Below are 20362 nucleotides of genomic sequence, written 5' to 3'. Positions count from 1 at the left end.
GCTTCTAAGAAGGTTTCAGTTCCAAGAGATTCTCTGATAGTATTGTTTTTGAAAAGTCATGTGTCACAATGCTATCAGAGTATTGGATAAACAGTTTATTTATTTTACAATCTTCTATTGAACACGGGCTACGTCTAAATGAGTGACAAGGGTTTAAGAATTGTGAGATGAACAAGACCCGTTTACTTCTTCAAAGATCTTGGTATCCAGGGGGAGAAGGAGAAACACACGTGATATGGAATACATACACAAACATCTATACAGCTGAGGATGTTGGCATACCCTCAGAAGAAGTAATAAACTGCGCTCGTAGAAGATGTCAGGAACTAGGTGAAAATTTCCATTTGAGGAAGTTGAGGCGAGAGCTGAGGAAGGGGGGAAGAAATTATGAGAATGGGTGATATTGGTGATGAAAAGAGTCATACAGAGCAGTGAATCATCCAGGAAGTAGTAAGCAGTTCTCGCCCTAAGTGGTGGACGGTAGGTAGTGTGTGCAGGAAGAAATAAAAAGAAAAAAATAGATTTCATGTAGATCAGGATTATCTACTTCTCTATCTTGTGCCCTTGTAACTTTTCCTGCTAAGTTTATACAAAACTCCGGACTCCCTAAGAGCATTGCAAGCACTCAGGATAGATCGGTTGCGTCTGGTGCTGACTCATTGTCAGTCCTGGCTTGAGTCTACTTTCTCATGTGTTGTTGTTTTTCTCCCTCTGCCAAGTTCCCATGAGCCCTAGGCTGGTGTTGAACTCCATATGCAGCTGAGAATGATCATGAACTCTTTTGAACTCCTGACGTTCTGATGAGATTGCAGGCCCGCACTACCTCCTCTGGTTTATCAGTCCTTCCCCTGGAGCCCAGGGCTTCATGCACAACTAGTCAAGCACAGGGAGAGTTTTTATTTGTTCTTATATAGGCACATAGTCATACTCTGTATGTAGCCCAGGCTGGCCTCCAGCTTGAGATCTTGCTTCAGACTCTAGAAACCTGAGATTACCAGAATTTGCCATCAACCCAGGCCAACACGATTTTTGACAAGACTATCTTTCCTTCAGAGATGGTTTTAGTTCCAAGAGATTCTCTATGATATTATTTTTGAAAAAGTCACTGTTAACACACTATCAGAATATTGAGACCAATACAAGGAACACAGGATGACGACTTTGACCTTTCTTTTATGAAGACCACATGATGTCCTGAGATCCACACAGGTTGAATTGGAGAAGTCTAAGGGGCCTTCATAGAGAGAACTTCACTCATGATCTCAAGAGACTTTCCTGGAGCTAGGAGTTACAGCAACTCATAATTTCAGCAGCATAGAGAAACCAAGAATATGCAGACGTATAAGAGGGAAAAGAAACGTTTGACTTTAAGAGGTACTGGTATTTAATGAATACCCAAGGAAGAAAAGCTAGGAAATAGTCTATTTCTCCCTTTAAAGTTCTTTTTATATTTTATATCAAGTGTATGGGTGTTTTGCCTGCACATATGTATGTGTGCCTCATGGAAACCAATCCCTGGCCCTCTGAAAGAGCTAAGTCATTTTCCTCTTCTCCCTCTTCATTCACATAGCCCAAGCTGTCCTTGAACTCTCATTGTAGCCAAAGATGATCTTGACCTACTGACTACCAATCCTCTTGCCTCTTCCTGAGATTACAGGCTTTTATTACCATACTTGGCAATAATCCAATTCCATCAGTGTGGGCTTTCATATTGGTTCTCCATCTTGACAGATTTTTTTTTTTTTAAATACAGATCAATGTCTCACTTGGATGGGACATGGTGGTGTCTGTCTCCTATATAAGCATGAAGGCTATACTTGTCAACCTCTTGTGTTAGTTGACCATGAGTCACAGTGGAAGACATTTTATACACATATCCAGGACACATATATACCAGTACTTGTGTAATGAAAACAAAAGGCTTTCGGAAACAGGATCCACCTGATTCTTCTGCACCGGCAATATTTTCTATTATATTTGATTTCAGTAAAAAAAGAAAATGCTAATTGGGTCCCACTAAGTTGCTACCACACCACTGATGTTCTTCAAAGCTGCAGCTAGGAAAAGACTGGGTTCAGGGGTTGTGTTTTCTGGCAGTCCACTCTCCCGAAGAGACCACTCTGTTCCGAAGAAACCAGAATCCTGTAGTGTGAGCCTAACTTGAAGTGCAGCGTGGGGAGTTTAGCCCATTTCCTAGGTTTCTCTTGCATAAATGCACTTTTAGCTTTTGAGGAGAGGCTGTGTGACCCCATCAGCAGGGTTGCTAGTGATGTGCCAAGATTCAAATTACAGTAATAATGCAGCTTGCACGACTCTATATGATAAGGTTTAAGAAATTCTAGATTTTGGAACAGATGGGATTTTCCAATTGGAGCTACTCAACCTAGAAAGCCTATGCAAATAACCTCCCCCCAACCCTCCTATGCCTGATCTGAAAAACTCATAAATCTGCAGCACATCTGGTCCTTAGCCTTCCAGGTAAGGCTCATGTAGTGGGTATTTATTGAGCCTGGAACCTCATATACATTATTAACACAATCTTTATAATCAAGTTCTAGGGGAGAGTTTAATTGTTACCTTCTTTTTACAGATGAGAAATACCAAAGCCAGGAGCAACAACTCACCCATGATCGCTTAACCAGTCAGCCTGTCAACTGGTTTACAGAGTGAAGACACTCAATGGACATTGCCGGGGAAGATGTTTTCAACAGTCGCACTGGTGAGGTGTATCGGCCTTGGTCCACTTGGGACCCCAGCCCATCTCTATCACTGTGTCTCTCAGTAAGTCTTGCTCTTGTCCCTTGGAACTCTTCCCAACTCTTATCACTGGATTTTTTTCTTTCGCTGTACATGTCTCTTGAATGCAAACAAACATCTGACATGGTTTTAAGAAGTGGGATGGAGAGTTAGAGAGCTGGCTTAGTGGTTTAGAGCACTGACTGTTCTCCCAAAGGTCTTGAGTTCAAATCCCAGCAACCACATGGTGGCTCATAGCCATCTGTACTGGAATCTGATGCCCTATTTTGGTGTGTCTGAAGACAGCTACAGTGTACTCACATACATAAATAAATTGAGAGAAAGAGAGAGAGAGAGAGAGAGAGAGAGAGAGAGAGAGAGAGAGAGAGAGAGAGGTGGGATGGAAAATGTAGCAGGAAAACAAAGAATATTGGGAGTGCACCAGTGAATGGGCCCCTCTGGGCTGGATGGGAGAGGCTGTCTGAATCTGGGCCTTAGTCACTTGGCAGCTTTTACCTGGCAACAGCTTTCTGATCAATTCCCTTCAGCATCGTCAGCCCAGCCACAGTCAGGGTCTCCTGAAGGTCTATCTGCAGCAGTATTGTCATTCTCTACTGTGCACCCGCAGTCTTCCGGTTCTTCCTTCCTTCTGACTTCTGGGCCTTCGGGATTCAGGTCTAGGTCGTCAGATCACAGATGTCCCACCTCTCTCTTATCTCTCCCACTATTCCTCTGCATGGAGCTCTGACTGACCATTTTTTTCTTTGTGTCTAGATAAGGTAGCACCTTTCTGATCTTAACGTAGTGCCTGTGTCCTGTCTCTACCCAGAATGCATCCCTTCTCCATCTCCATCCCTGCCCAATCTTAAAGTCAAAGGTCAGGCCTGACTTTCCTTTTGGTTTCTCAGTCTTTTCGTAGATACGTTGTCCATCAAGAAATAGCACCAAATGATATGGGATATCTAAATGCTTCCTGCTTTAGGCTCTCAAATACCTCCACCTAGCCTTCCATTCATTCATTTGAAATGATTTTTCGAATTGTCTGTTAAATATCAGACGCAGAAAGCTCAATGAGAACGAAACTAAGAATTGTTCTTATAACTCCAGAATCTACAGACGGCTGTGGTGGTTGGAATTATGGACTTCTCCTACAGCCTTGGGTATTTGAATGCTTGCTGTTCTTGTGGTGGCATTGGTTGAGGAAGCATAGGAGGTGTGGCCTTGCTGGTGGAGGTACATCATTGGGCTTGGAGAGTTAAAACTCATGCCATTTCTAATCATTCTACTTCATGTTTGCAATTCAAGACGTGAGCCCACAGTCACCTGCTCCTGCCACCAACCATGTCTGCTGCTTGTTACCACTTCTTGCTGCCACAATGGGCTCTTAGTCCTCTGAAACTGTGAGCCCAAATAAATTCTAAAAGTTGTCATGATATGGTTATTTTATCACAGTAAAGAAAAAGTGACAGATAGACAAGTTAGCATTGGAGACTGGGCTGCTCATGACAGGCACAGTCACTCTGTTTTTTTTTAGGAGGAATGTGGAAGACTGCACTAGGAAAGGGAGTAAATGCTGTAAGCAGAGTTTTATGGGTCATTGCAGGAAGAGCTTGGACTACAGTTCCAAGACAGTGTGGTCTGTGGAGACCCAGCTCAAGAGGTTTTAGAGGGGAACGGTATTAGCAGCTGAGGTAGAGACCATTCCTCTAATAGTCTGGCAAAGAATCTGGTTGCCTTCTGTCCTTGCCCTAAGAACGTTTTGCCTGAGGCGGAATTGAAAAATAATGAGGTAATGTATTTATTTAGCAGAGGCAACTTTAAGACAATAAAAACAGGGCAAAAGGGGCACAAAACAAAACAAAATATACATTGTAAAGAGAAAAAGAACACACCAAGGGACTCCACGGCTTGTGCTGAAAGAGATAAGATGATTGGTCTGCATTGGAATAAAGGGAAGGGTGCCCTTGGGCCACATCCTATCTACCTAGCTTCCAATGGGTGAAAGAGAGCCTAAGGATTTCTGTTGCTATAAAGCAATGACAAGCAAAAGCTGACAAATCATGTGGTTCATCTCAAGCTGCCAGCCAAACTTGGCAGTGTGGTCTACATCATGCTTGTCTTAGTTGCTTAGTTGCTTTTTAAAACTTGTTATCCATGACGAAGACGACTTATAGAAAAAGGAGTTGGGGCCGGAAAGATGGCTCAGAGGTTAAGAGCACTGACTGATCTTCCAGAGGCCCTGAGTTCAATTCCCAGCAACCACATGGTGGCTCACAACCATCTGTAATGAGATCTAATGTAATGAGATCTGGTGCACTCTTCTGACCCTCAGGCATGCCTGCAGGCAGAACACTGTATATACAGTAAATAAATAAATCTTTAGAAAAGAAAGAAGAGTTTGTTTGGGGCTTAGAGTTTCAAAGGGTGAATTCATAATTATCGTACCAGGGGACATGGCAGCTATCGGGTATAGTACTGGGACTGGGACAGTAAGTATTCGAGAGCTCACATTTTGAGCTAACAACTGGGAGAGAGAGAGAGGAAGAGAGAAAGAGAGGGAGAGGGAGAGGGAGAGGGAGAGGGAGAGAGAGAGAGAGAGAGAGAGAGAGAGAGAGAGAGAGAGAGAGAGAGAGAGAACACAGAGGGCTAACTGGGAATGGTGTGGATGTTTGAAACCCCATAGCTTGCCCCCGGTGATCCACCTCGTCCAACAAAACCACACCTCCTAATTTTTCCCAAACAATTCCACCAACTGGGGACCAAGTATTAATGGGGGTCATTATCATTCAGACCAGTGAAGTGCTGGCTTTAAAGTCATGAGGGATGCATAAGTAAAGGGGTCCTGGAACTTTCTTCTGAGGTCACAGAGAGCTGCTGAAGCCAAGCAACATGTGGCAGGGGAGTCTCTGTGTGAAGCTTCTGAAAGAGCAAGAGGCCCTGGGAGGCCATTACATGAAGCTCAGAGAATGAAACCTAGGATGCATTGGAGATCCCCAGGATTCTGGTGATGCCAGATAATCCCTTTGAAATTAAAGGAGACTTGAGGCATGGATTTGGTGTTTGCTTCCCTGGTTTTTGGTCTTGCTTTGGTCCAGTATTTCTTCACTACGCCCCCATCCCTCCCGTTTGGAATGGTAAAGTGTATTCTGTGCCATGATGTGTTGCATGTATATAATTTGCATTTCGATTTTACGAGGGTTACAATTAAGAGGCCTCTGGGTCTCAGAAGGGATTTGGAACTTTTTGAAGAGTATCAAGATGATAAAAGACGATGGGATACTTTTGAAGTCAGACTAAATGCATTTTGCATTATGATATGGTCATGAGAGTATGGGGGCCGGGGAGCACTATGTGGTGGTTTGAATACTAAATGCTCTCCATAGTCTTACGGATTTGAATGCTTGATGCCTAGTTGGTGGTACTGATTGGGGAGGTGTAGGAGTTGTGGTCCTTTTGGAGGAGGCATTCTACTGTAGGGCAGGATTTGAGAGTTAAAAAAACTTATGTTATGGGGCTGGAGACATGGTTCAGTGGTTAAGGGCATTTGGGGCTCTTTTAGTGGATCCATATTTGACTCCCAGCACTTATATAGTGGCTCTCAACTGTAGTTCTAGTCCTAGGGTGGGGTTCCAATGCTTTCTTCTGGCCTCCTTGGGCACTGAAAGTATGTGGTGCACAGGCATGCATGCAGGCAAAACACTCACATATAAGAAAAGAAACGAATATCTCCCCTCCTGTCCCAGATAGCCTCACATCATTTCTAGTTCCCTTGTTCTGCTTCATGCTTGTTGCTGAAGATGTGACAGCCTGCCCCCTTGTTCCCCCATTTCCTGGTTGTTGCCATATCTCCTTGCCATGTTGGATTCTTATGCCTCTGAAACCATAAACCCTTCTGTAAGGTGCCTAGGCCACAGTGTTTTAGCATAATAATAGAAAAGCAACTAGGGTCTGGAGATATGGCTCAGAGGTTAAGAGCACTGTCTGCTCTTCCAGATGTTCTGGGTGTAATTCCCAGTGACCACATGGTGGTTCATAACTATCCATAATGAGATCTGGTGTCCTCTTCTGGCCTGCAGGCATACATGTAAGCAATAATAAATCTTTTTTTTTTTAAAAAGTAACTAATATGAGACCCACACAGTTAGTGACTAGAGAGCTATTTTTGACACCTAGTTTCCATTGACCATCTAAGAAAGTACCAGTAACCAACCCCAAGGCCTTGGACAGCAAATCAAGTACAATATTGCTGAGAAATATCCCAAGCACTCCAATTTTCTTTTGGGAACCTTTTTCTCTAAGTCTTTATCCTTGTGTCTGACCAGGGTTGGCTTCTATTCATGAGAGAAATGGCCTAGATGCTGGCCAGTAAGAAAGCTGTTGTTCCTTGGCCAAAGCTTTTAGTCAAAACCTTAGGGTATATTTGCTGTCAGACCAATGAGAAACACCCCTGAGTTCCTGCTGCAACTACCTGTAGCTGCTAAGCTCGTAGCTGTAATGGAGCTTCAGGGGGCTCTCCCATCATTACCTGTGGAAGGCTTGTCTGAGGAAGGAAATCTGAGACAGCAATAGATTCTGCGGAACACCTTTGAGGATTCACACCCAGCCAATACTGTACCTTGTAGACCATCAATTGTAGCCCGTCTTTGGTTTAGGTCGATTTTGCTGAGCTTCTTTAGCGCATAGCTCAGAGCTCAAACTCTCAGTGGCCTCCTTCATGATCTATACTGTGCTCATGCTTAACTGCAAATGAATAATAGCTCAAAGCACGTTCTTCTGGCCTCTGTCCTGAAACAAGCCCCCTAATCTAATTGGCCTAGATGGATTCCTAGCCTAACCCTCATTGCATTGAAAGTCAAGATTAATCTGAGCTGATGCCTTCCTATGGTTCTGGGTATGGATGAGTGGGTGATTTCTGTGTATTCCTGCTTGGAAACCTGTCCAGAGGACTTCGCCTGTTAATGACACCCTGAAGTGTTCTTAGCAGAACTCGGTGCTTCCCAGCTGGCTCTGCCAGCTCATTGGTACACAAAGTTTGCCTAACGTCCCTCCTGAAAGGAGATGTGACCCTTATGCTGAGGCATGACTTACAGTAATATGCTTATGAGCTTATAGTGGACTTGTAAACAGCCGAGCTGGGTAGTGGCTAGGTGACAACAGGGAATGAAAAGTGTCACCTTCATTTTAATAATGCCTCTGTGTGAGTGGTGGCCCCAAGTGTGTGCTCTGTCCTCTGATAAATTCTTATTAATGCATCAGTCCATCAATCAATGACATCTATTTAATAAGCATCAACTGGAGACCCAAACCTTTTATTAATGTGGCATAGCTCTAAGCCAGTAGTAGCTTAATAAATACTTCCAGTGACTAATAAGGCGTTGCAGCTTTCAAGTCACTTTGAGATAAAAACCAAGCCATTAGAGAACAAATTCTTGGCTTCCAATATGAGACTCATCTTTACCTCTGATTTAAGAAATGACCAAATATCTCTCAGCTAGGGAATGTTTTCCCTCCCTCTGGCACCTAGTGTTGGATTATTGGAGTATTGTCAGCCCTAAAAGTCACAGGTTGGGGAACATTTTAAAATGCTTTTTATCAAAACAAGATATACCTTGAACAAAATCATTGGCTCATTTTAAATATCCCCAGGCTGTTCATGGCTTCCTGTGTTTACATTTAGTTCCTAGCTCAGGCTACAGATACAGTCAGTCTTTGGGCTAACCCTAGACCTTCTCCAGCAGACGGTCTCCTTCTTGTTCAACTCTTTCTCCTGGGGAATCTTTGGAGAGTTCCATGCCTGCACTGACTCTCTTTAAGATAATTTTGTAGTAAAACCTTAGTAAAGCGACTTTAGCAACCTGCTTCAGGTGGTTCTCAACCCATGAGTCATGAACTCTTGGGGGAATTCAAATGACCCTTTCACAGGGGTCACCTAAGACCATTCTGCTTACCAGATATTTACATTATGATTCATAGCGATAGCAAAATTACAGTTATGAAGTCCCGACACAAATAGTTTTATAGTTCATGGCCACCACAACATGAGGAACTGTATTAGAGGGCTGCAGCATTAGGAAGGCTGAGACACACTGTGTTAAGCAGAGCTATAAGCAGTTCTTCTTAGAGCTCCTCACCAGGATGAGAGATGACTAGGTAATAGGCCCTTTTCTGGGGGTTGTAACTCCAACCTGTTTGGAATAAGAACACCTATTCATCTACGTCTTATCAGTAAAGTTCAGCTCCTTTCTGACGCAGGACAACACATTCATATATATATATATATATATATATATATATATATATATATCTCAGGAATCGTTAGAGCTCAAAGATCTGGCTATTATTTTATTTTAGTTGGGAGCTGGAAAATGCTGAACATGCCTCCCTTCTCCCAGTAGCCTCAGCAGCTGCTGGTTTTAGCCCAAGCTCGAAGGCCAGGCACTCTGCCTTGATGCATTAGAACCACCTGGGACTTTAAACACTCTTGGCACATGGGTCACACCCCTAGTGATTCTAAATTGTGTGGTATGGGCTACATCCTGATATCAGGTGTTAAAAATGTCCCTGAAATTTATAGTATGCTGTCATCGTATAGTCTCATCATGTTTACAAGAAAGTAAATCAATTTTAAAAATCCAGACTTTGAAGAACAGATCACCACTACATAAATTTGACTTTCTTTTCTTTTCTTTTTTTTTTTTTCCTGGGGCTGGGGATTGAACCCAGGACCTTGCGCTTCCTAGGTAAGCGCTCTACCACTGAGTCAAATCCCCAACCCCCTAGATTTGATTTTCTAAGTGTCCATGTGCCACCAAATACATTTTCTTCTTCTTCTTTTTCCCCTCTTTGCTGTGATATGGCTGGAACTCAGGACCTTATGTGCAAGAGACAAATTCTCTGCCACTGAACTATATATACCCTGAACCCCCAGAATATGACTTCCTAGTGAAGCAAGTTGGGGGAATCTTTTGCCTATTTTGTTTGGAATTGGAGAAAGTCAAAGTCTACATCTTGCTTAGACCATGGGATTGTCCTGACTGGGGTCTAAGGAAGAGTTTTCAAACAAGGATTTGCAATCACATTTGTCTGTGAGGGACAGTAGGGGCATGAAGGAGGAAATAGGCAGGCAATGTGCCTGGCAGGTGAGGGGAGGATCTCCAAAGGGCAGGAGTCTATCTCAGTGAGTCAACTGATCCAGGTCCAATTAAATAGTTCCCAGTGTTGCTAAAATTTATCTTTTTTTGGGGGGAGGGGATTGGGGTTGGAAGGGTAGATATACTAGGATTTATATGCTGAATCTCTCAATTTAAAGAATATGGAGTTGGGGGCTGGAGAGATGGCTCAGCAGTTAAGAGCACTGACTGCCCTTCCAGAGGTCCTGAGTTCAATTCCCAGCAACAGCATGGTGGCTCACAACCATGTAATGGGGATCCGATGCCTTCTTCTGGTATGTCTGAAGACAGCGACAGTGTACTCACATACATTAAATAAGTAAATAAATCTTTAAAATAAAAAGAAGAGTATGGAGTTGGCTTTGGGAGTCATACAACTGTAACTTTGGTACTTGGGAGGTAGAGTCAGAAGGATTAGGAGTTCAAGGCTAGCCTGGCCTACAGTAGAACCCCTAACCCCCTGCAGCCAAATACCATAGAAATGGAAGCATAAGTGAGTCCTAGACCCATGAGCTATGTTTGGTGAGTTCCAAAGCTTACGGAAGGGCGTTTCTTCAGTAAATCTCCCTGTTTCTCCATCTTTTCTCCCTGTTTGATGCATGGCTTGTCCTTTTTTGGCTGCTTTTTTTCTTAAAAACTAGAAACTATGTTAGCCGATTCTGATGGAGTTAAGTGCTGGAAGGAGGATGGTCTAGGAAAACATGCTAAGCTAGGAGGAGTTTTGTGTGCTGTGTTTTGTGTTTTTGAGTCTGGAAAACCTTTATTTATCTGATGTCCCTGGGTTGTGTCCCGGAGTACGTCTGGAGGGAGGCAGCATGTGAGACACTCTGATTTTGACAACATTCTTGTACACGGCATCCCTGATAAGGTACAGCAAGGGTGCCAAGACACATCGGAGGCAGAAGGGTCCCTGAAAGGAGTCTGGTGCTAATAGCCAGGCTCCTCCTCACAGGCTTTTAGAAGTTGCCGGGGTTCGCAGAGCCAGTGAGATATTTGCTATATGGACTCCCCATTCTTGTGATTTTAGACTCTCCCAGAGAGGAGGAACAAATGTCAGAGGAAATAGAGAGAAGCCATTGTTTGGTCACCAGTCTTCCTAACGAAGTCCAGAAGTGATAAGGGGAACTGTTAAAACATGCAGGATGCTTAATTGATTTATGCTGCAAGCTGCTGCACCAGACATCTGTTTTCCCATACTTTCTTGGAGGAATTCTCAGTTCCTCCCTCCTCATCGTTGCACAAGACATCTTATAATGGCCCCTCAGATGCAGGGGACAGACTCCTGCGAACAGAACACCAAAGCAAGTCAAAGGGCTGCAAGAGCGACTCCTTCAGATGTGTGAGACCATAGCATCTTGGTATCTGGCAGTGAATAGAAACAGGAAAGGGAATGGTGGTGAAGTCAGTGCAGCCTGTGTAGCCCACCTAAGTGGGTACATCTGGGTCCCATTAAGCTCATCCCCAGAGTGAAGCAAAATTGGAATGAGCAATGCCCACTCTGCTCTGGTTCCCCTTAGCTTCCCTGCTACACGTTTGGAGTTAGTCTACAGGCTAGACCAGGAGAGGAATGCTGTCCTTAGTCTATCCTCGATGTTCAGTTAGAATTAGAAGGCTGAGCTCAGGTCTCTGTGATGGTGCTCAAATCACCATAAGCATACCGTAAAGACACTCTCACCCAGTATCTAAACCTTACTGTTTTTTTTTTCTCTTATTTTCTTTTTTCTCTACAGTTTGGACTCAACTCTTTCAATAGTGACTGAGATGAGGCTTCCTGAGCTAGATCCAGTGGAAATTATATGATATATACTTAAGCTTGGTCAGGTAGAAGTGGGTGACTCTGGCCCATGTTTAGAGAAAGATTTTTTTCCTTTTTTCCCCATTACCTCGGGACACTTTCACCGAGGAGGGTTGGGGGCACTGTCTGATACTAGCCCCACACTCTACGCCTCTGAAGCGAGGGTTGCTTCTCATCGTACCCACAATATTCTCCCAGTATGCATTAGGCACAGCTGCTCCCCCAGACGTCTGTGCACGTACACATCTGTGCACACATCTGTGCACACATCTGTGCACAGGGGACCTACCTGACTTCTCCAGGTTGCTGAACAGAGCTGGTGATTAGCCACATCATAGTTGGTTCTGAGTCTTTTGTTGGCCATGGGAACTTCTGCTGGTCCCCAGTGCTGTACAGAACACGGCTGCCATCATCAGCATAAGACAAATGAGGAACACATTACCTGCAGCCGCCAAGATATTTTAGATGCAAGGGACCGATGATGCAATGCAAGCTTCGTAAGTAACAAAAATATACAGGCTCTGGATAGGGGTGTGGCTCAGTGGCAAGCTATATACTTAGACTGTGACTGGCCTTGGGTTTAACTTCCAGCACTGAAATGGGGAGGCAGGGTAAGAGATATAAAATGAAGGAAATAGGAAGTCCTTGGACATGTGACTTCGTCAGAGGTTCAAATGATGTCATCAGGGTCTTTTAAAGTTACTTCTTGGACTCCCTGTCATCTACCTTACCTTCCTTCTCACATCCACATGAGGGTAATACAGGGCTAAGTGGGCCTAGGCATACCTCTGTGCTTGAGATCAGTGAGAAAGGGAGCGGCTCTTTCCATCCCAGTCCCCTAGGCTGCACAAGTCTCTTTGTTCTTTCTTGGTTCTGGTGCAGCCATGTGCTTATTCCTGGCCTATCAGCGAGGCAGCGCAGAGTTCAGGATGGCCAGGCAGAGGCTAATGAATGTAAATGGAGACTAGATACAAGACTTTGAGGAAAACCACTGCTCTGTATCCAGGATGCCTGTGGATGAGTGCTGGCTATCCCCGCTCTGCTCTTGGGAGTTTTTCCAAATGTGCAGATTTCTACGTGTTTATCTTTTTGTTTCTCTTGTGAAAAGAGTGAGAGAATCTGAAATCAGAAAGCTGAGCTCACGGTGGGGGGGGGGGCAGTGCTAGTGCTTAGAATCCCAGCTCCATGATGACATGGGACAGAATAGATCTACATAGGAGAACCTGGTGCTGCTCTGAGCCTTCACTGAGATAGATTTCCTGCCGGAAGTGACCTTTGAAAAGCAGGAAGGGCTTGTCAGAAATGGATGGTCACTTTTCCTGGGATTATTATTTTTATCTCTTGTGAAATGCTCCCACTCCAGTGAAAGGCTTAGTCTTTTTGTTTTCAGGAATTTGAAGAGCTAAGTACCATTAGCAACAAGAATTGGTAGAGCTCTTCCCCTACCTCTAGGCAGGGCAATCCCCAGAAAACAATGGATCCCTGTGGCTAACAGATAGCATCTCTGTGCAAGGAAAAAGCCCCCTCGGCCTCTAGGTATGCTCAGGTCTGTTGCACTAAAGTTTTTTTTTTTTTTTTAACGGTAGCCACACCCTTCCTAGGAAAGGCAAGTTGGGGGTGTGCTATAAAGTTTACTGCCTGCAATGCTGTACTCTGTTATAATTTTAGGGAAGAACCATGGAACAAGTTGAAGTCTGAAGGGCTTACTCCCCATTTTCCTGGCAAAATTCCTCTAGCCCACTAGGACGACTTACCACTGTCCCCCTTTCTGAGCCTTTTCACTCCAGGCTGCCAAATATAGCAGTGGACGGTCTTTCCTCTAGTTACGTACCCAGCAGGGAGTGATCTGGATTTGGCTGGCCTTTTCCTGTGCTCACCTGCACTGCATTCCAACTAAAGGAGTTGAACCTTTCCTCTTTAACTGGGTTGATGAGTGCTTTATCCAGAAGGTGGAAATCCTTAAAATATAGAGCATTGGGTGGCTATAGCTGGAGAGTGTTGGAATGTCAGGGTCTGAGTCCTCTAATAGGCGTGTGTGTGTGTGTGTGTGTGTGTGTGTGTGTGTGTGTGTGTGTGTTAGAGGTGGGAGATGACAATCTTCCATGTAGGGGAGACACATGGACACAAAACTTGAACATGCAGCAGCCAGCCATTAGGACCTATGGGAAGAAAGGATTTGAACCAGATTCAACCAGCTCTGAGGATCTATGGACTGCTTCAACCTTTAAATCCCTAAGGCACACTGTTTCCCTGTTTTTGAGATATTCTTGCTTTGGGGTCATCAGAGGGTGGGTAGGTAGAGGCAAAAGTCATGTTGACGTATTGCTTTGTAAAAATTTACTACTTTTACCTCAGTCTTGGGGTCTTTGGGGCCTTAGAGGTGCCTGGCTCTAACAGAAAGTTTTCAAACCAATCTTAGCCAGGATTATCCTATTATCCTGCCGCCATGACATGAGGGATGGCTTGGTGGAAACTGGTGTCACTTTAAAGCATTGATCTGCTTGTTTCTCTCTCTCTCTCTCTCTCTCTCTCTCTCTCTCTCTCTCTCTCTCTCTCTGTGTGTGTGTGTGTGTGTGTGTGTAGCTGTCCCCTTCCTTTCTTTTCCCACAAGAGCCACACTGAACCCAGAGCCCCCTGTATGGATATTTTACCTCTGAGTCACTTCCTCATCCGTCTCCCATCCTTTTAATTATTTATTTGTTTTATGTGTATGGGTGATTTGCCTGCATGTGAGTCTTATGTGTATCTTATGCATGCAGTGTTTACAAAGGCCAGAAGAGGGCATTATAAACAGTCATGTGGGTGCTGAGACTTGAACCTGGGTCCTCTGGGAGAGCAGCCAGTGCTCTAAACTCCAGAGCCATCTCTCAGTCTGTTCTCTCTTATTTACCCATGCACAGATCAGTCCGCTGCACCGGCTTTCGTTCTGTATCCTGTTCTTGCTTTCACTTACAGCAATGTTGGGTAACTTGTTGGGTTCTCAATAAAGACGATCTCTCCTTCCCTCTTAGCATCATGAAGTAGAAGGCACTAGAAAGCATGGTCACCTCACTTCTTTGCTCTCTCCATTCTCTCTGTCTCAAAGATGTTCCCTTTCTTTCTACCTTTTCATCCATTCCTTGATGAAACTATTATCCTGGTCTGCTTTCCTCTGCAACTAGCCTCATTTGAAACGTCAGCCGTTAGCCATAAAAGAAACCTTCCAGAAAACACAGCACAAATTCCCAGGCTCTCTCAACTCAGCCAAGGTGAGCACCGAGCCATCTCCATCTGGGTAAACTCTCCACTCCTCATTATAATCTGATACCTGGGAGTCAGAACCCCGGGAAGCATCGATGTCTCATCTGATCTCTAGATTACCGTGGGGTTCCATCAGTTCCAGAACTCAGGATATTATCCTGCCAGGTATCTGCAGGGCGATGTATCAGTTACTTTTGTATAGTTACAGTCTAAATTCCCGGAAGAAACAACTAAAAGCTTTTTGACTTGTAGTTTAAGAGGGCTTGTGTTGGTCACTTGGCACCATCGTTCTGTACCTACCGTGAGGAAGTGGAAGTGGAGCAAGAGAATGGAGAGGAGAAAGCAGTTCATCTCATGGAAGACAGGGAGAAAAAGAGAGAGACAGAGAGACATAGAGACACAGGGACACAGAGACAGAGTGACACAGAGACAGAGAAACCGAGACAGAGAGACAGAGGGAGAAGGGGAAAGGATAGGAACCAGGCATAACCTTCAAAGGTGTTGACAGTGACCTATTTAACATGTGAGCCTATGAAGCCATTTCACAGTTCAGCTATAACCATTGGGCATCCTCTGGGTGGGGGAGGCTATGGACTCTGTGCTTTTACTACAGCAATTGTCTCCTTCTGAGTCTACCAATGCCAGTCTTCCCTCCTGTCACTGCTTCTGTGGGATTTCTTCATTTGACTGCCATTATGGAAACAATCCTGCCCTATTTATCTCTTCATACCTCTGTGAAGATGGCATGTTCTCCTTGCTGGTATTGTGTGGGGTCCCAATTACTGCTTTTGATAAAGACTTGTGGACTTTTCCTTCCTTGGTGTCTTAGTTTGGGTTTCCATTGCTATAAAGAGACACCATGACCAAGTCAATTCTTATAAAGGACAACATTTAATTGGGGCTGGCTTACTGGTTTTGAGGCGCCTTCCATTGTGACGGGAAGCATGGCAGCATCCAGGCAGACAGGGTGTTGGAGGAGATGAGAGTTCTACATCTTCATCTGAAGGCAAACAGAAGACTGGCTTCTAGGCAGCTAGGAGGACACTCCCAAAGGCCACCCCACAGTGACACAGTTCTTCCAACAAGGCCATACCTACACCAACAAGGCCGTACTTCCTAATGGTGGCACTCTCCGAGCAAAGCATATTCAAACCACCACATTTGTTATTTGGAATATCAAAGCTCTCCTTGCTTTCTATGCATTCCAGTTTACTATGGCCTGGCCCGATGGGGCTGCAGATTGAATCCTATGTGATTTAATATACATCTCCTTTTTACTTAAAGGTAGGAGCCTGAGGAGGAAAGTGGGGTGTGCTCCTTCACTGTCTGCCTGCCCTGCCAGGCTACCCTTTGCTAGAAGGGCAGGAGGATAGAGGAACGAACACATCTTTATTTTATAAGCAGGAACTGTAGCGCTGTCGGCTTTCCTAACCATTAATGTCTCTGGTTCACACTGAGGCTGCATCAAAGATACCAGGGGGCCAAGCGTTGATCTCTCCAGGACGGAGAGGATGATGCTGGAGTAGGAAGCCCCTTGGGATTGGAATAAATGCCACATCAGCAGTTTACTCTCTTCAAACGCTGTGTCCACTGCAGGTCGACAAAGGCTCTGCTCATGCTCAGAGGACAGAGTCCGCATCAGAGGGAACAAACGTTCCCTCAAGACCTTATATTGGGGTTTATATGACCAGTTTTGCATTTGCTTGGCAAGAGTCAATTAGTCACGTGATCCCGCCCACACAGAAGGAAGCACAACCTCACTTGCCCGGAATGGGACACTTGGTGCTTTGGGAATATTTGGGCATGATACTGATGGTCCAATGGTTACTACAGTGTGTGTGTGTGTGTGTGTTGTGATGTGCTTGTGTATTGTTATGTGTGTATTGTATAAGTGTGTGAGTTGTGATATGTGTGTATTGTGTTGTGCAAGCCTGTGTATGCATATTGTGATGTGTGTGTGTGTGCATGTGTGTGTATGCATTGTGATGTGTATGGGTATTGTGTGTGTGTCTGTGTGTATTGTGATTTGTGTATTGTATATGTGTGTGAGTTGTGATATGTGTGTATTGTGATGTATACGCCCGTGCATGTATATTGTGATGTGTGGGTGCATGTGTGTGTATGCATTATGATGTGTATGGGTTGTGATGTGCGTTTTGTGTGTGTGTGTGTGTGTGTGTGTGTGTGTGTGTGTGTGCTTCAGAGGCTTTAGCCTGGCCTTGTTCTTGAGTAAGGCTCTGACACCAGTCTGACTGCTTCTGCCCCAGTCCTTCACATTGTCACTGACTCTCCCCTCCTTGTTGATAGCCCTTGGATAGCTACTAACGATGGCTAAAGCCAAGGTAATTTTTAAACAAGGGTGTCTGGGTTAGGGACTCTATTGCTGTGATAAAACACAAGTGGAAAAGCTTACCTCAGCTTACAGCCTTCACAGCAGGAGCTCAAGGCAGGAGCTTGGAGACATGGACTGAAACAGAAGCCATGGAGGAAGGCTGCTCAGCCTGCTTTGTAAGACATCCAGGACTACCTGCTCACGGCTGGCACCATTACCATGGACTGGACCTCTCACCTCAGCAATTAAGACAATCACAGACCTGCCGATGGGCCAATCCTATGAAGGCATTTTCTCGATTAAGAGTCCCCCTTCCCCATGTCAAATTGACAAAAAAGACAAAAACAAAACAAAACAAACAAACAACCCCCCCAAACCAAAACCAAAACCAAAAACCAAAAACCAAAAACCAAAAACACAGGAGAATGGGAAAAACTCTGTGGTAAAGTATATTTAACACGAACTTGATCCTTCAGTCATTAAAGAGTCGATCTGAAGGGCACAGTTCCGTTGGATTCCCGGTATTTACAATTTCGCAGCTACTCTCTGGTTTCTGAGCATCACCCACAGAGCAGTTACTCTCCCTGGCAACCATTGTGTGTTCTCTTTCTCTGGATCCACCCATTTTGGATATTTCCTTTCAGTAGGATCACAACAGTGTGTGGTGTTTTGTCTTGGAGCCTACCTCCCGTGTGAACTGTCCTTCTGCTCCACTGGCAGCCCATGGAGTTACACTTCAGGGGAATGGATAGTTCAGGCCTCCCCAGAGCCCTTTTCTCCACCTGCTGCTGCTCCTCACTTCCTCTCTCCCTGCCCAGGAGCTCAGCACCCCACTGCCTGAGCAGTAATCGACTTCCTGAGTTTCCTCCTTCAGATCTCAAGTCTCCTGGGGGGTCTCTCTTGGGGTCCTTTCCTGACTGGTGAAATTTGCCAGTGAGAGCAGAGGTCTCCTGCTGGTGTGAGAGATGCTAGGATATGGCCTCAGGCCACAATCAGGGAAGGGAAATACTGCACTGCCCTAGGCTAATTCCTCCAGCTGTGAATCGGAGTTCTTCACCTAAGCCACCAACCTAAACAAAACCTAACAGTGAGATAGTAGTGTGTACCTGCTCCCTCCCTTGGACAGTTTTCCTTAAAACTTTTTTTTTTCTAAAGATTTATTTGTTAGCCAGACCTGGTTCGTCACACCTTTAATCCCAGCACTCGGCACTGGTGAGGCAGAAGCAGGCTAATCTCTGTGAGCTCGAGGCCAGCGTGGTATACAGATTAGTTCTTGCACAGCCGGGCTACACAGAGAAACCCTGACTTGAAAAAAAGAAAACCAAATAACAATATATATAATATTTGTGTGTGTATGTGTGTGTGTATAATTTTATGTGTATGAGTGTTTTGCTCATGGTGTGTGTACCACACGAATGCCTGGCATGTCCTCTGGTACTGGAGTTAGCAGTGGTTGTGAACTGTCACATGGTCCATGTCCTCTGTAAGAATGTCAGGTGCTCTTAACCATGGAAACAACTCTTTGAAGTTCCTTTCAAGTCAAGCTGTTTACAGCTATGGCCCTGAGGGCCAATCTCACTCCAGCAGGAAGGGCTCTGTTTGACATTTTCTTACTTAAGCATTGTCACTTAATAATCACTAAAGCCATGTGCAGTGGCTTTCAGGGATTCCTTTCTGTGAGTGGGATAAATTACTGGCATTCAAGGCCCTCTACAAACCAATTCCAGTTGAGCTCTCTAGTGTTCACTCTTTCTTTCCACGCCCAGCATAGGCTTTTCCCCTTAGACTGAACTACTGCAAAGGGCCCTGCTTCTTCTCCTCAGCCAACGACACCTGGAAGGGGTGTCAGGTTCTGCCTCTGTTTCTCCGCACTCTCTCCCAGCCTTCTGTATGCCTGCATTCTCCTCACAGCATTTTGGTCTGGTGTTTGCTCTTGGGCACACACAGTAGCTGGAGACCTCTCCTCCTGTCTCATTCTGTGCTGGGAGCAAAGTTAGCTTCAAGTAACCCTCCAACTGCTTGGAGCTAGCCCAAAAGCTCACCTGCTATTCCCTAGCCCTGAGGTACTTAACAAAAGAAACCAGCAGAGCCAGGCACAGGGAGCTCAACCAGGGCTGAGGAATGCACCCCTTTCCTGATGGGTGGGTAGGGTGTTCAGAATGAGCAAAAGAAGATGGGAAAGGCTCAACTCTCTCCTGGGATGCACTCTGGGCTCTTGCTGAGATTACAGATCTGGACGAGATAGTTACGGGTATTTCATGATGCCCTAAGTACATTTTTGTTGAGCCTGTGTTTGTGTGGAGGGGTGAGTAAAGAGACAGAGGTCAGGAAGAAGACCAAGGCATGCTGAGAAAGGAAGATGAGCTAGAAAGGCGGACAAAAGGGTGAGCCAACGCGGGAGGGGATAGCTTTAGAAACCCCAAACCTTGACTGAAAAGAAGGGTCTCCATTGTTTTGTTTGTTTCTTTAAGGAGTGAAGCCTGTTGAACACCCCCACTGATTTGGTGCCTCCCTGCACCAGGTTACACAGCACAGCACAGCAGTCCTTTTGAGTGCGCCTGGACAGGGCAGAATCATCTTCCAATGGTAATTTCACTGAGCTGGGAGGTACTGTGTTTGGCCTCGCTTTGGCTTTAACTTGCTGATTGGGCCTTGGAATGATTCCAAGCCCTGGAGGGATGCCCAGAAGGATAGAGCCACTGCAACATCTGCAGTGTAGGCTGACCTTTCTCACAGTGACCCAGAGCCACCCTTGTACCAGAAATTCTCCTGGGCCATGTGGGAAGATGGCGTGTCCTCTGTTAAGGACTCTACTGGTGGGCTTCTGTTTGGGGATCTTCTGATTGGATACTCTAGAAATGAAGACAGAGGCTATAGGCTCAGGCAGCAAGGCCTTCTCCATGGCCTGTTATATGACTGTACTGGCCTGGTGTTTTCCATGGCCTGTTATATGACTGTACTGGCCTGGTGTTTTCACTCCATCTTTATTCATTCCTGCTGAGGAGCCCCTCATCTGGACTTTGCCAGAAGGAGGCTGGACTCCAACACTCCCCTCCAGATTATGCATAGCTATGGTACCGATTTTGCTAA

At 45.1% G+C, this 20362-nt stretch overlaps 1 protein-coding gene and 1 long non-coding RNA gene across 2 annotated transcripts in view; one reads left to right on the top strand and one right to left on the bottom strand.

Moving 5' to 3' along the window:
• LOC120100003 (40S ribosomal protein S12-like) overlaps positions 1–20362 on the bottom strand; it is a 673396-nt gene that overhangs the window by 628930 nt on the left and 24104 nt on the right. The window lies entirely within an intron of this gene.
• LOC108349100 (uncharacterized) overlaps positions 1–20362 on the top strand; it is a 37423-nt gene that overhangs the window by 4095 nt on the left and 12966 nt on the right. The window contains exon 2 of the long non-coding RNA XR_005499598.2: positions 2591–2781. This is a non-coding gene — a long non-coding RNA (uncharacterized LOC108349100). The remainder of the gene's footprint in view (positions 1–2590; positions 2782–20362) is intronic.

This window comes from Rattus norvegicus, chromosome 1, assembly GCF_036323735.1.
Source record: "Rattus norvegicus strain BN/NHsdMcwi chromosome 1, GRCr8, whole genome shotgun sequence".
Lineage (NCBI taxonomy): Eukaryota > Metazoa > Chordata > Mammalia > Rodentia > Muridae > Rattus > Rattus norvegicus.
The sequence above is the reverse complement of the archived record's forward strand: the minus strand, read 5'-3'. Positions and strand labels throughout refer to the sequence as shown.